The 14,515-nt window shown below is 37.3% G+C and overlaps 1 protein-coding gene across 1 annotated transcript in view; it reads left to right on the forward strand.

The window, feature by feature from the left end:
- The window catches only part of LOC140229477 (multiple epidermal growth factor-like domains protein 8), a 97,500-nt gene that overhangs the window by 15,863 nt on the left and 67,122 nt on the right, over positions 1-14,515 (forward strand). The gene's annotated exons all lie outside the window — the stretch shown is intronic.

Below are 14,515 nucleotides of genomic sequence, written 5' to 3' on the forward strand. Positions count from 1 at the left end.
TTCTTTTCTTTTTGTATGTATTCGGAGACCAGGGGCCCGTTGCATAGAAGTTACTATTATGGTAAATTTGCCATCCAATGGTAACTTCCATGGAATTCTTGATTTTGATTGGCTGTTGAGTATTTTTGCCATGGTAGTTACCATTGGATGGCAAAGTTACCATAATAGTATCTTTTATGCAACGGGCCCCAGAAATTTTTGCTTGCATGAAACTTTTGCGGGGAGCCATAGGATTCGCAGAAGTAAAGTGCATGTGAAATGTTTTGTCTGTACACAATGCATGGCATTGAATGCCACTTGCAATTCTCAAAAACTTTATGCGGCAATAAAGGCAGTTGGCTCCAATTAGCAACAGTCTTTCAATGTTTAGCATTGAATGCCACTTGCAATCAGTGAAGGCTTTATGCTGCGAAAAAGGCCGTTGGCTCCAATTAGCGACAGTTTCATGCTGTGAATGTTTTTGGTCTTACAGTTTATAATGGCTTTATCAGGATAAGAAATGACATTATGAAAATGACTCTCTGATGACTAATATGACTTTATGTCGCTGATGCACATTCTTTGAGATAACATGATATTGCACACAAATTGTCAATTAATTTATACCCTTTTCACTGATGATGCCATTAGGGAATAAGAAGCACTGTGAGGTTGAGAGTGATCATGTTTTTGCTTTGTTGTTTCATCTTCTTTTATAGTTTCTTCCTCTTTCCTTCATAAGAAAAGTTGATGTATTCCTCAGTGATCATCAGTGTTTTATGGTGATGAGTTCTACCTGAAATAGTTCCAAATCCCGGCCGATATTTGTAAAAGGGCAGTGCTGCATTAAAGCTGTGGTTGATGAATGATCAGTAATCATGCTTGTAGGGCCGTAATTGCTGTATCGACGCCAGAGCGATAGAGATAGAGAAAGCAAGCAATTGACCTTTCTTGGCTGGTTGCAGCATATGACGCACACTGAATTATGAATTATGAAATCACAATCGGATGGGATTTAGTGTCAAAAGCAACTTGTTTCAAATGAAAAACAGAGCTGTAATGAGATGTTACACATGCGTTTAAGAATAATGTATCTTTTTTTTTTCTCCATCACAACATAATCAGTAACATTTAGTGCACAGTGTGCATGAAAGTAAAGAATTTCAACATATTAACAGTGGTCGATGAAAAGGGGAATTACTTTAGAAGGGGCTCAAACAATGAGATTGGCAAATAATAATAAAAAAAGGTAATACAGCCCAAAATACTTGTGATATGTTTTGATCAAAATATACTGTCTTTACTGATCAGTTTGTATGATTGCTTGTGCACATTTTTTCCCATATATCTGATTTCTACAAAAATGGTTTGAAGATACGATATTCCTCAAGCCTGCACAGAGAGAATGAATTATGAATGACTTCCTGACTAATATTCATTACATGATGAGTAAGCATGTAATTTGCAAGTTACTTCCTGAGTACAGTCGTAGTGAAAATATTTTTCTTGATAAGAAAGGATGTGAAACTACAAATGTATAAATTTACATGGGAAACATGAAATACACACACACACACACACACACACACACATACATTTTGTTTTTGTCAATCTTTTATTTTTCTTTCTTTTTCATATGAGCAATGACAAAGTATTTAATTGCAAAATGATACAAATTTCATTATGACAACATAAATTCCACATTGTCAATATTACGAATGAAAAAGAAAGAATTTTGTAGAAAAAGAAAAAGGATAAAGACACACACACACACACACACACACAAAGCATTACATACATGTAAGTTTGTGGGCAAAGTTGTACTAGTCTTGATGAGTGTTACAAATTGTATGTCCATGGGTTTCTTGAGATGATTTTAATGAGAAATAATGGATGTATTCTGTTTAATGTTTGCAATATTGAAAGATTTGTCAGTGAACTGTTTTATATCTGTTTGATTTTTGCAATATTGAAAGTGTGTGTGATAGAGAGAGAGAGAGAGTGTGTGTGTGTGTACAATGTACAAAGTGTATTTGTCTTTGTAGCATGTGACTGAAGATTACAATGTATCAATAGCTTGGAATATTCACTCCTCTTGCCTTATCATCTATAAAATGCATCGTATTTCACTTGTTGAACATTCTCCCATGGCATCCAGGTCTCACATTACACACCCAATGCTAGGTTAGAGACTACTAATGTGTTCATGTTCTTGAGAAATGTCGCTAACATATGGTATGTATGGAGTAACATGCTGGCTTTAGCAGCAGATCAAATCCTTGATTGTACACCAGTCTCAACATGCATTGCAGTAGGCAGAGAGCCCGAGAGAGTGTGGCAGTGCGTTGCTAATGTGTGGTGATGTTTAATCAGGCCTACTGGGACAACAAAGACATTTTGTGTCCCAGTGGGCTGATCTTTGATACAACACACACACACACACACACAAACACACACACAAAACCCCAAAACAGCAAACAAAATGGAGAATAACAGCAGACTTGTTGCGGAGAGGCGCAAACACCGCTAATGATATGACACATGCAGTTGTGAGCTTCCGTTTGCTACCTTCCCCCGCCGTGCCCATTTGGTACGAGAAATTAACTCCGTGCGACGATCCTGCTAATTCGTGATGACACAGCTACAGCAACAACAACTGCTTCCCTCCGTAAGACTCCATTCATCACGTCGTCACAATGTGTGCACAGTTCTACAGGCTTGGGACAGAGGGATAAGACTTTATGATGTATGATTATCCCTTGCAGAGAAACTATGTGGGTGTGAATAAAAATCATCCTCCTTTTTTCCACAGTGAATTGGCTGAGGATCATACTTTGGCCCTAGTGGTTATTGCACGATGCATAATTATACTATGGTGTATTTGATAAAACATGCATCTCGTGGTACAGTTGAACCTCTCGTATCCGGACAAGTCGGGACCGGGGCTCATCCGGATAAGGGATTTGGCCGGATACGGGAGACTCAATGCTTTATACATGTACATATACATACACATGTACTGATGTAGCCCATTGTAGCACCACATGTAGTAATGTGTATACTGCAACCTTTTCATTGTTACACTCAGTAACAGACCCCAAAATAGAGGTGTATGTTAATGTTGGAAGTAATATGTAATTCATGTGTGTTTATGTAGGAGTTCTCAAGGAGTTGGGAATTCCCCTTTCCTCCCATAATTATTCAAAAAAAAAAAAAAAATCACGGCGAGATTGCGTCCGTATAATAGAGAGATCCGGATAAAGGGAGGCCGGATAAGAGAGGTTCAACTGTATACAGTGTAGATCCCACATTTTGACTTGAAGGGATGATATAGTCTTGGTTGAGATGGGGAATCAGCTTTGAACTCTTTGCAAGATGATTACAAAACCACTTATGAAATACTAAAGAGCATACAATTTTGAGAGGAATTCAAAGTGGACACTTCATTTGATGAAAATAGGTTTTGAAGTGGCTGAAGTATCAAAAAACAAAGTACATTGTGGAACAAAGCGATCGTAATGAAAGGCAGGTCCCAACTTTTATTATGTAGGATTGCCTTGATCTGGATATCTCATCCATTTCAAAACCAATTTTTTATCAAATAAACATTGAACTCGTCTAAGAATGATATGCTCTTTCATATTACATGAGAAGTTTCTTATTATCTCACACACACAAAAAAACCAAAAAAAAAAAAAAACAACCCAACAGTTGGAAACCTTGAGTGGGCCATCTCAACCAAAACTATACCATCCCTTTAATGCTTATGAATGTGTTCCAAGTGTTATTTTTGCTTTCATCTTTAATACAGAGATGATGAAACATGAAATTGCTCATGTTTTTACAGTGAGTGGGGCCAGAATCTTGAGATGTTTATTAAAGTTCTCAGTGTTTGAGTTTCAAGTGTCTTTGCAGTCGCATGGATGTTTCCACTGGCTGCGTCAGCTGTGAGTTTGCACACCCATTCAAACTCATATCACGGCACAGAATATCAGTATGACAGTACTTTGCGAACAAGGAAACACAAAATACTTTGTGGCATGTTAGTGTTACAGAGCAACATGCTGTGTGCCATTTTGATATCGAGTTAAAAGCAATTTTTTTTTTCGTTATACAGAAAACCTGTCGTGGCGTCAGATGGTTGAATAGTCTACAGTAAAATGAGGAATATTCGCATGCATTTTAATTTGCGAATTTCGCAAAAGAGGCAAGTTTCACGAAATTAGAATGCACATGAAAGTTCTTGTCCACACTACTGCATTGAATGTGAGAGGCAACTCAGGAAAATTTCATGCTGCGAAAAAGGCCGTCAGCTCCAATTTGCGGAAATTTCATGCCATGAAAATATCTTGTTTTACAGTATTTGAAACTCTAGATCATCACATGATAAAAAAGAATTCCTTGTCGAAAGTCAAGGTGTAATATCATGGCAGCTACAGATACACAGTGTAAAAGAATGTTGCTCTATCAGGCCCTGCAAGTTGCAATGTTGAATGTTGCTCTATCAGGCCCTGCAAGGACAAGTTCACCTTCATTAACATAAGGATTGAGGGAATGTAGCAATATTAGTAGTAACACATCAGTGAAAGTTTGAGGAAAATTGGACAATCGATGCAAAAGTTATGAATTTGTAAAACTTTTGTGTTGGAACCGCTGGATGAGGAGACTACTAAGGCTCGTGATGTCATATGAGTACAACAGTATAAAGAAAATGTAAAGAAAATTCAACATATTTTCACTTTTTTCGCATAATAAAAGAGCACTTGACTTGCCTCTTTCTAAAGGCAATGGGAATAATATTACCCATAACATAATCAGTAAAGAGTCAAGGGAATGTGTACTTTTTTTCAAAAGATGAAATTTTGTGAAATTCTCTTTATATTTTCCTTATATTGTTGTACGCATGTGACATCATACACTGCAGTAGTCTTCTCATCCAGTGGTGACTGCACAAAAACTTCAAAAATTCATAACTTTTGAACGGATTGTCTGATTTTCCTCAAACTTTCAATGATGTGTTCTATTAATATTGCTACATTCCTCCAATCCTTATGTTAAAATGAAGATGAACTTGTCCTTTAAATACAGTATGATATCCCAACATGCAGCTGCAAATGTTTAATGTATAAACAATGAGAAACAAATTTTGATTGAAAGCAAAACAAAACAAGATATTTTCTTGTTTTGTTGATTCACGGTCCATCAGTGATTCACGAAATTTGCGGAAATAAAACCCTCTCGAAAGTAACACCTTATTAAAGTACAGTACCATCAGCATAGGATGGATAAAATGAGGTTTGGGGAAAAATACAGTGAAAGTGTTTTTCAAGGAGGGTGTGTTGAAGGGTGACCATTCCCTGTCACAGTGAATTATATATGCCCTGATTCTTGATTCCTGTTTAGCAGGCAGGCTTTCAAACTACATTGTACTGCTGCGAGGCAATAAAGTAAACTCCCCCACCTGAGCTCCTCCACAATATACACCTCAGAATCAGAATTGTTTGTGTTTTGAAATGCAAAACATGTGCAGTATAGAGTATCAAAGATTATGTGTCCCTTTTGGAAACCTCTGAAAATTTTATTTCTTTCATAAGCTGGTATGTTAAAATAGAAGTATATGTGGATAGACCTTTCTTCAGAATAAAACTGGAAACTTCTATAGGATGAAGGGGGAAACAACACAAAATATTTCCAGTGATTTTATTCCGAACCCCCCCCCCCCCCCAAAAAAAAAAAAAAAAAAAAAAATCGACCATTACTCTTGTCACGAAAGGCTCACATATTCTCGGGTGACATGGACTTCGGAATAGTTTTTTGCATTCTGTTTAAAAACTCGGAGGCTTATTACCGTAAGATTTCATACACAATGTTGGGATACATTGTTCTTCCACCTTGCAATATTTTGTTAGGTTTGCAAAAGGGATTACAATTACACAATCTTTACTGATGACATGTACCTTGTCATGCTTGGGTGAACTTAATCGACCCTGTGGGGTTTAATGCATGGAAGATTATTCTTAGCAAAAGGGGGAAAAAAACAGCGATAACAAACATGTAAGTTTGCTCTTGTGTGTGATGAATGGCGTAACATTTTGCCTCAGACGCACAACAGATCATAAAGCGATAACGCTACACAGTGAGTATTCAAAGATTCAATAAACTGGTAAATCAAAGTGTGAATTAAATAATACAGGGTTGCTACACAGTATGTTTGTGCAATGCAGCATACAAGTTAACGATACGCAACCTCTGTTGATGCTTTTGGTACCCATCCTTGTGAACTTTACACTGTAAGTGCATAAAGAATGTTTACATGAATGATGTAAAACCCTTGTATGATATATTACATGTGTGTGCCTGTACATAAATGCATTTGTACGTGTTCGTGTTTGTGTTTGGTGTGGACTTAGCTTTTACTGTGCTTGCTTCGCCGATTCTTTGCAGATTTCTAAAAACTAATTACATGTGAACAGAGATTACCTAATCGTCCTAAACCCTGTTTTGTCGCCATGGCCTTTATGGAACAAGACAAATTGATATGCCTCAGTGGGCTGGCTAAATCCACATTCAAATTGAGAGGAATTGAACTGCTGAAAAGATATACCCAGCTCCAATTGGCAAAATACTAAATTTCTGTAATATACAAATATGTGATGTCAAATACAGTACTATATGTTTGGAAAGTGTGAGAAAGATGGAGGTAGCATGAAAGTTTTTTTTTTTTTTTTGGGGGGGGGGGGAATTGGGAGCATGGATCCGCAGGGGTGGAACCCAACTGTTCTGTTTTTAGTGTCTTGTACAAATGTGGTTGCAGCAAAGCAAGATTTCAGCATACTAATGATGGGTCATCAGAGTGGACATCAAATTGCCAGATAGTGCAGTTTAAAATTGTCACTTTCCTACCCCAGCCCTCCAGCTGAGAGCAGTGTGGACGCGTTTGATAGTGCCGCAATTAATTACGCCGTCTGATGCGATTGATTTCAACCTCGTGCATAAATAAAGCATGTTGCATCCATTATTGGGGCACACTCTGGATGATGCTGCTGCCCCAGGGAATGCATTAGTCACGTCCATGTAGTTGACAACATCTTAAAGGCCCAGCATTACACATTGGTGGTTGAGAATCTAATGTCGCTTGTGAAACAGCCAAATGCTATAAGAGGTTTTGAGAGATGAATGTAGAAACATATGTTAGTCCACTTGAAGCTCTTCTTGGCTTGATCCTAAGAATGGAAGAATGTGTCTTCTCTCGAAGGAATGGTATGGTGGTGATGAGCATTGGGCTTTTAACTCTTTGCGAGATACCAAGAAACCACTCATGAAATAATACAGAGCATACCATTCTACAAGTATGAGGAATTCAAAGTTTGTGAGATGAAAATCATTTTTGGAATGGCTGAGACATCTAAGAACAAAGTAAAACAAAGCGATTATATTAAAAGGTGGGTCCCACCTTTAATAAGGATTGGTCTGTTTTGGATATCTCAGCTATTTCAAAACTAAATTTCATCAAATAAACATTGAATCCCTTTAGAATTACATGCTCTTTTATATTCCATAAGAGGTTTCTCATTATACCTATACTGTACATGTATCTAACCAAAAAATGTTAGAAACCTGAAGTTAGGTCTCAACCAAAACAATATGACCCTTTTAAATTACTATCAGTTCTAAAATTGTATGTCAGTATTAAACTGGTTTATTGCAAAATCCTATTGATATCAGCTTTATCACAGAAGTAATTCACATGAACTTTTACATGGGACTCTCAGATTGTGTGCACTTTTGTTGGGTTGGTTATATACGCAATTAAGACCAAGTTTTAGGAATTGATTGAATAACTTTACTTCTGCAAGTTTGGGCTTAGTCTCATTGTAGCTGTAGCGAGAAAAATACAGAAGACAATAGAAATGAAAAAAAAAAAAGACAGGAGAAATAGAAAAAAAAACAGATAAGGAGTCTTGCATGTACTGTTACTGCACCACCACATTCAGTAAAAGAAAAGATGAAACATTAGGATAAAGAACAACAAATCACAAGAACAAATACAGCAACATCAGCAAAGCCCTTGAGCCTTTCGTATTGATATAAATGTCTACACGTGCTGCGGACATGCTTCACGAGAGCTAGTGTGGGTGTTTGGGGAATTTCTTTGGTATTCAAAATTTGATAGATGAGAGCAGACATTGTTTACATGTACACCATGTGTAGGTGAATCATGCTAATTTCACAATTACCTATTCAGTCGATCAGAATGTGACATTCTGAATAGATCAAGCATGAAAATGTGCTCAATACAATTTGTGCTTCTATTTCGGGATGTATCCCAGACCTTTACAATTTGATATGGTGACAGTTGGTGAAGAACACATTAATGAAATCCTGAACGAATTCCCTAGTACACTTTGGAGGTTCTTCAACTTCCGGGTGGAATAAACTATTTTGCTTTTTAAGTATGACGCATACATTGTGCAGTCTTTAAAAAGAAAATGTTAAGGGATTATGTGATGACATTGAAATCTTATCAATCTTTATACAAGACATTTTATATCTCTATTTTATAGTTTTCATATTTATGTGCACATGATTAGTAATATTTTATGACATCAGAAATTGAACAGGATTTATAATAGTGAAGACATGCGTGACTGTACAGGTTCAATGTAGATTACAATGTATGTTTGTTGAATATGAAGCGTGAGGACTAGCAATGCTCCACAGAGTTGCACCTTAACCTCCCTGAGGCCACCATTTCAAAGTACCATTGCAGTTGTTCATGATTGATGTGCCTGTGACTGTCTTGGGGTTTAATTAATGTTGAGCAGTGCTTGATGATGTTGACAGTACTTCATGCAGTCATGCATTCCAGACGAATGCTACCCACTCGAGTGGGTTATGATTCACATCATCATTGCATATCTTTGCGAAAAATGTCTCCCATTTTGAGAGAGCTCTCCTCAACTGTAAATGAGGGTGCTTCCAAAAAGCCTGAGAGGGCTTTCTTACTTACAAAGAACTAGTCTGAAAACATGTTTTCGGGGAATAATATTCCAGGTATCACATCGCAATTAGCTATTCATTTTTACACCACTGCAGCACAAACTAATTATTGTGTAACAGTTTTCTTCCATAGAAGTGTACACCTACCATTTGAAATATTGTTCATCAGCTGAAATTGCTAATCAAATTTGAGTCAGAAAATTATTCCCTGTGTTGTGTTTCAGAACACATCTCATTCCAAGTGCCTAATTCTTTTCATGCAAGTCTGAATGCATGCTTCAATGATATTTGTCCCAAATATGCTTTTCAAACCATATTTGGCCAGTCCTGGTGTGGCATAGTGTGTTCCAATTTTGAGTGAGCTGCTTGATTCACATCTCGATTTTGTGACAAATCTCTTGCAGCGCATCTCATTCCCTCTTAATAACATTCATTGAGAAGACTTAAAATGCACTGCAGTGTCTGAACACTTGTTGAGTGTAGCAACAGAAACATGTTTCAAAGGCATGATTAGAAACAAGTTCTTTTGCCAGTCTGAAACCTCTTGTAATCACTGTGAATGTAGCGTAGGCGTATAATATGAAGTATTCATGCTCATGATGGCGCCGATAGCATGCCTGTATAGTTGTGAAAACAATCATAATGAAGTGACCCAGATTTGGATTATTGAGTTGTTTTGGTCTCTGTTTTGTTTTGTTTTGTAATTTGTTATGCTTTATTAGGCCTCCCCCCCCCCCCCCAATCCAAATCCTGTGGTTGGGCTCTTTCTGTTTTAGCAGAAATTTGAGTCTGAGGACCCAACATGTTTGTGATGGCATTGTGGAAATATAAAAAAAAAAAAGTAATAATAGTAATAATGTTTGAAGTGGCTTGATTGTATACCAATATCACTCTGCTAACAGACAAACTGAGTAAATATTATTATCAGACTTCTCTTGCAAGAAATGTGATTTATTGGATACTGTATGTAAAAAGTACAGTGTGTATGCAATCCTATGCATGTATGGGATAAAAGGGGAAGGGGAGAACACATGCACACACACACACACACACACACACACACACACACAAACATGGGAACAGAGGGATATTTTCATATTCAGTGAACCACTAACAAGAAATATTTTATCTGTGTGTTCAGAATTACCAGTAGTTTGAAGTATTTTGCATCACACAGTAGATCACTTTAGTGATACATGTGTACAGTATTGTTTGATTTAAAATGCAGGATTTTGTGATGGAGGCAAGAACTATTTGCTCAACAAATAATAATCTGATTTAAAAAAAAAAAAAAAAAGAGCTGAAGAAGCGTTTGCTTTTGCTTTCCGCAGCGTGCAGTTTAGTTTCCAGGGCTGAGAATGTATGCATGGATGATTTTGAATGCAGATGTCGAGTCTTTTGGGATTTGAGCTTTTCACAGTTTTGAAGTCAGAAAAGTAGGCCAACAGAGTTGAGGTTTAAGTGCATGTGTGGTTTTTCATAGTTGTGAGTTACAAAAGTAGGCATATTCAGTTTTTTGTATTTACTTTACATTCACTTCCAAGCTAGTAGACTATAGCGTCATTTCGGGGTTGAAATTATTAGCTGAAATTAGGCTGATTTTCTGGTTCAGGTGGACCTCATTCTATCAGGAGACTGCTCAGTTCCATTTGAGAGGACATGATGGACTTGACTGATCCTGAAATAAATTTAAGGTTCCCATTGTTTGGCTATTAAATGTTTGATCGTCTTCCCAAGAAATGACAAAGACCTCGATTAAATAACCTACACTGTACACACAGATGCTGAAAGGCTGTCTGTTAAGTTCAAGCGCGATCTCAAAAAGGGAACCCTTCGATACGCTCGGCATTGATGCATTGTCTTGCACACTATACAACGTAAGAAGCCCAGTGCAGATCGATGTGACACCCTGCGTGTAGCACGTCTGGGTTCAGACAGACTGCCCTTGTGCATAGTAGGGTCACCTATTACCAAGTTTAGTACAGATTTAATCATTTAGTCTTATCATTTCAGGCCGTACAGAGAACAATAAACTGTTCAGACTACTGTATGTCGAATTTGTATGTGTGGGGCACAAAGCTCAGACAAAATGTCTATGTCAATCTCGTCTTTGAGTAACAGGTACAAGTAGACGTTGTTCTGCATACACTTCTTTTGGCTTGTTACTGTGGAGTGAAAATTTTACCATACATGTACTTCTTACTGGAGATACTGTTCATTTATTATCAGTCTTCCGTATAAAGCATACAATGTACCACTTGCTTGCGTGTGTTTCATAGCGTTCGTTTGACTTGGTGAGAGATTTGCATACGTACTACAGATATTTTCGCAAATGAGGAGGTCATGGATATTTAATTATATAGCGAGCATAATGGAGCATACATGTATCTATTCGTCACATTTGCATTTTTTCCTCCTTTCTCGCATCAGTGAGAGCAAAGTTTTGCTGTATTTGTGATGTCTGTCTACTAGTAGTAACCTCTCTGCATTGTCTTCAAAATCTCCTATGTGAATCTAGTCTGATTGTGTAGACTACTGATGTCTTTACTAAGAGGAAGGGGCACATTACAGCAGACTATGCTGTATGTCAGTCTTATCGCCGTGCTCTAAATTTAGCCCCCTTTTCTCAGATTGAGTAACAGTGACAAAATGCTGCACTTGCAGGTGTGTAGAAGAAGCTTTACTAGCAAAGTCATAATCATTTGAAAATCCTTATCATTCTTGCAAATTTCTGTGTGTGGCACCAAAGCCCATACCCTTTCAGAATATATGCCCTTGAATATTGTCGAGAGCATGCAAAACTGTAGGTAAATGGTGTAGATTTCTGTGTTGTAGACCTATTTGGTCTTATTTAACACTGTAACTTTTAACACTTGTACATCGGCCTGCTGCCAAAATAAGAAGAAAAGATGATTCATTGGGTTGAGTCAGGTGCATTGCTATATTGTATGTCAATGCATAAATCAGCTATTGTTAGGCCTACTAAAGCTTCCAAAACCTGTTGAAAGCTTATCCCGGGAATACTCGACTAGGTGTCTATGGAAAATATGTGTTACAGCAAAATAAGTTTGTCCTCATCAGGCTAACATGGCTAATAGTAAACATTCTATGAAACAGCACCCAAACCAAATGGTTATGTGCAAATTTGTATGTTACATTATGTACCAGATACTGTTTGTATCTGGTACAACCAGTGGTCTTTACAGCATGTGTCTACAAATTGTAGTGTTGGGGCATTGTAAGAAATACAAGTTGTATAATGTATTTCCCCTGCGTGCCAAAGTGAACATTTGTGCAAGGCCCCCATATTTTCATTCATCTTTTTTCCTGTGGTCTATGATGGGACGTAGAAATTTAGTTTCCATTGACATTTTTTTTTGTACAATAATCATATATGATAATATAAACACATCTCACATCACAGAGGCACTGGTTGCAATAATCCACGTTATAGATCCGGGGTAAAATCCATGATATATGTCCACTGCGAAACGTGCAGAATCCAAACGTTATGACGACCACGTCCAGTTGATGCGTTGAATGATGATTCACGTTATAATGTCCAGCAAGGAATCCAGCCCGTCACAGCTTTGCCGTAACAATGTCCGTTGACACTAAAATATGGAGTCTATCTCCAATGTAGGCAAATTAATTCTCTGCAGGCAAAATGTCTCCCAGGCCTTATCTCCACAAACACAGTTTGTATAGCAGGTCAGCAGGTAACACAGGACTGACTATAACAAGTCGCTTCAGAGCCAGAAGTGACGTAACTCTCAGAGCAGAGGTGTTGGGTACTCTGCCTACCTCAGAATTTCTCCGGCTTATATACTATCCATTCACCCCTTTCTAGTACATTCTGTAATTTCTCCAACCTGGGGCTACGCGCTTGAATATTCTAGCAAGTCCAAGTTCCAGGAATCCTGGATGACTCACTGCCTAACTATGTGCATAACATCATTGCCAAAATTAACTACCAATCACATTGGGCTACAGGGACAGTGCCTCACTCAGCCAAATATGTTTACAAGCACTTCCTAGAATATTCTGGAATGGGTGAAATCATTCTAGATTGAGTGAGCTATAATGTACAAATGTATTTCCTGTCACATGCATGTACTGTAGTTACATTGTATACCACCTAGAAAATTCTCCACTGATCTGGTCAGCCTCTATGTACTATATCTATATCATATAGAATGTTCTCCATTAATCTGGTCACCCCGTGTACATACACATTAAAACAACCATGCATACAGCCTTGTTACATGTACATAACTACTTGTGTGTACATTTGTGACAACCAGTATTTTCATGTGTCTTTAATTTCGCGAATAGCACCTGACTCACGAAATTCGCAAAAATAAAAACCTTACGAAATATTTGGCGTATACATTACCGGTATATCGTGAATGAAAACCATACTACAGTACATGTAAGTGAATTACTATGATCAGTGAGAAATAAAAATGGCACCCACAAATGACTGTGGCATTAGACACAATTTCCCACAATAAATTCTAATCCCAATGCACAACACATTGATATTCCACTGTGAATCTTAATTGCCTGGGGCAATCAAGCAAATGGATTTATCACCCGGCTAAAATGGGGTTATCAACCAGTATTCAATCATTATAGTCATACACATATATTATTGAAAGCCTTTTATTCCTTTCATATTTAAAATGGCAAGTTGCAAAATTGATGGCCACATGTTATACATCACAGATTTTACACACTTCAGTTTGAAGTTTGCAGTTGCCATACATTACATAGTGAGGTACAGGATTTGATAGCTTTGTAGAATTTTGTGCACAGCCTGTTACACTGTATATCCACGAATTTTCAGTCAGCTATTCCAAATGAACTCTACAGAATTTTACTTTAAAGGGGCTGTACAGTACTGGTTTAGGTGGGGATTCATGTTTCTTTAATACATTCCTAGGTGAAATAATGAGAAACCTCTTTTGAAATATGAAAGAGCATGTAATCTTAATAAAGATTCAATGTTTATTTGATGAAAATTGGTTTTCAAATGGCTGAGATATTCAAAAAAGTGATAATAATAAAAGACCCAAGGTCACGCTTTTATTAGGATCTCTTTGTTTCACCTTGTTTTTGGATACATGTATCTCAGCCATTTCAAAACCGATTTTCATCAAATAAACTTTTGATACCCCTTAGAATTGCACGCTCTTTGACATCTCATAGAGTGGTTTCTGAATATCTCGCAAAATGTTAAAAGCTAAGTCCTCACCTCAACCAGAACTATGTACACACCCTTTAAGTGCTTCCTTAGTAGCATAGCTTTTCTTGGACTGTAAATATTTGTGAATTGCAGTCTAGGGTTTGAACAAAGCAGGCATCATATAAAATTGCTCCTTGGGCTTTAGAATGAAAATAAAAAAGTGAATAGGTAAATGTGAGGGCAGGTTATAATGTATGGCACAGGGAAACTTCCATCATATTTTATGACTTCCATAACTACTTACACAGATGTGAAACGTGATTCACTGTAAAAAACAACAACAAAACA

The sequence above is a fragment of the Diadema setosum genome, chromosome 6 (genome assembly GCF_964275005.1).
Source record: "Diadema setosum chromosome 6, eeDiaSeto1, whole genome shotgun sequence".
NCBI classification, from domain to species: domain Eukaryota; kingdom Metazoa; phylum Echinodermata; class Echinoidea; order Diadematoida; family Diadematidae; genus Diadema; species Diadema setosum.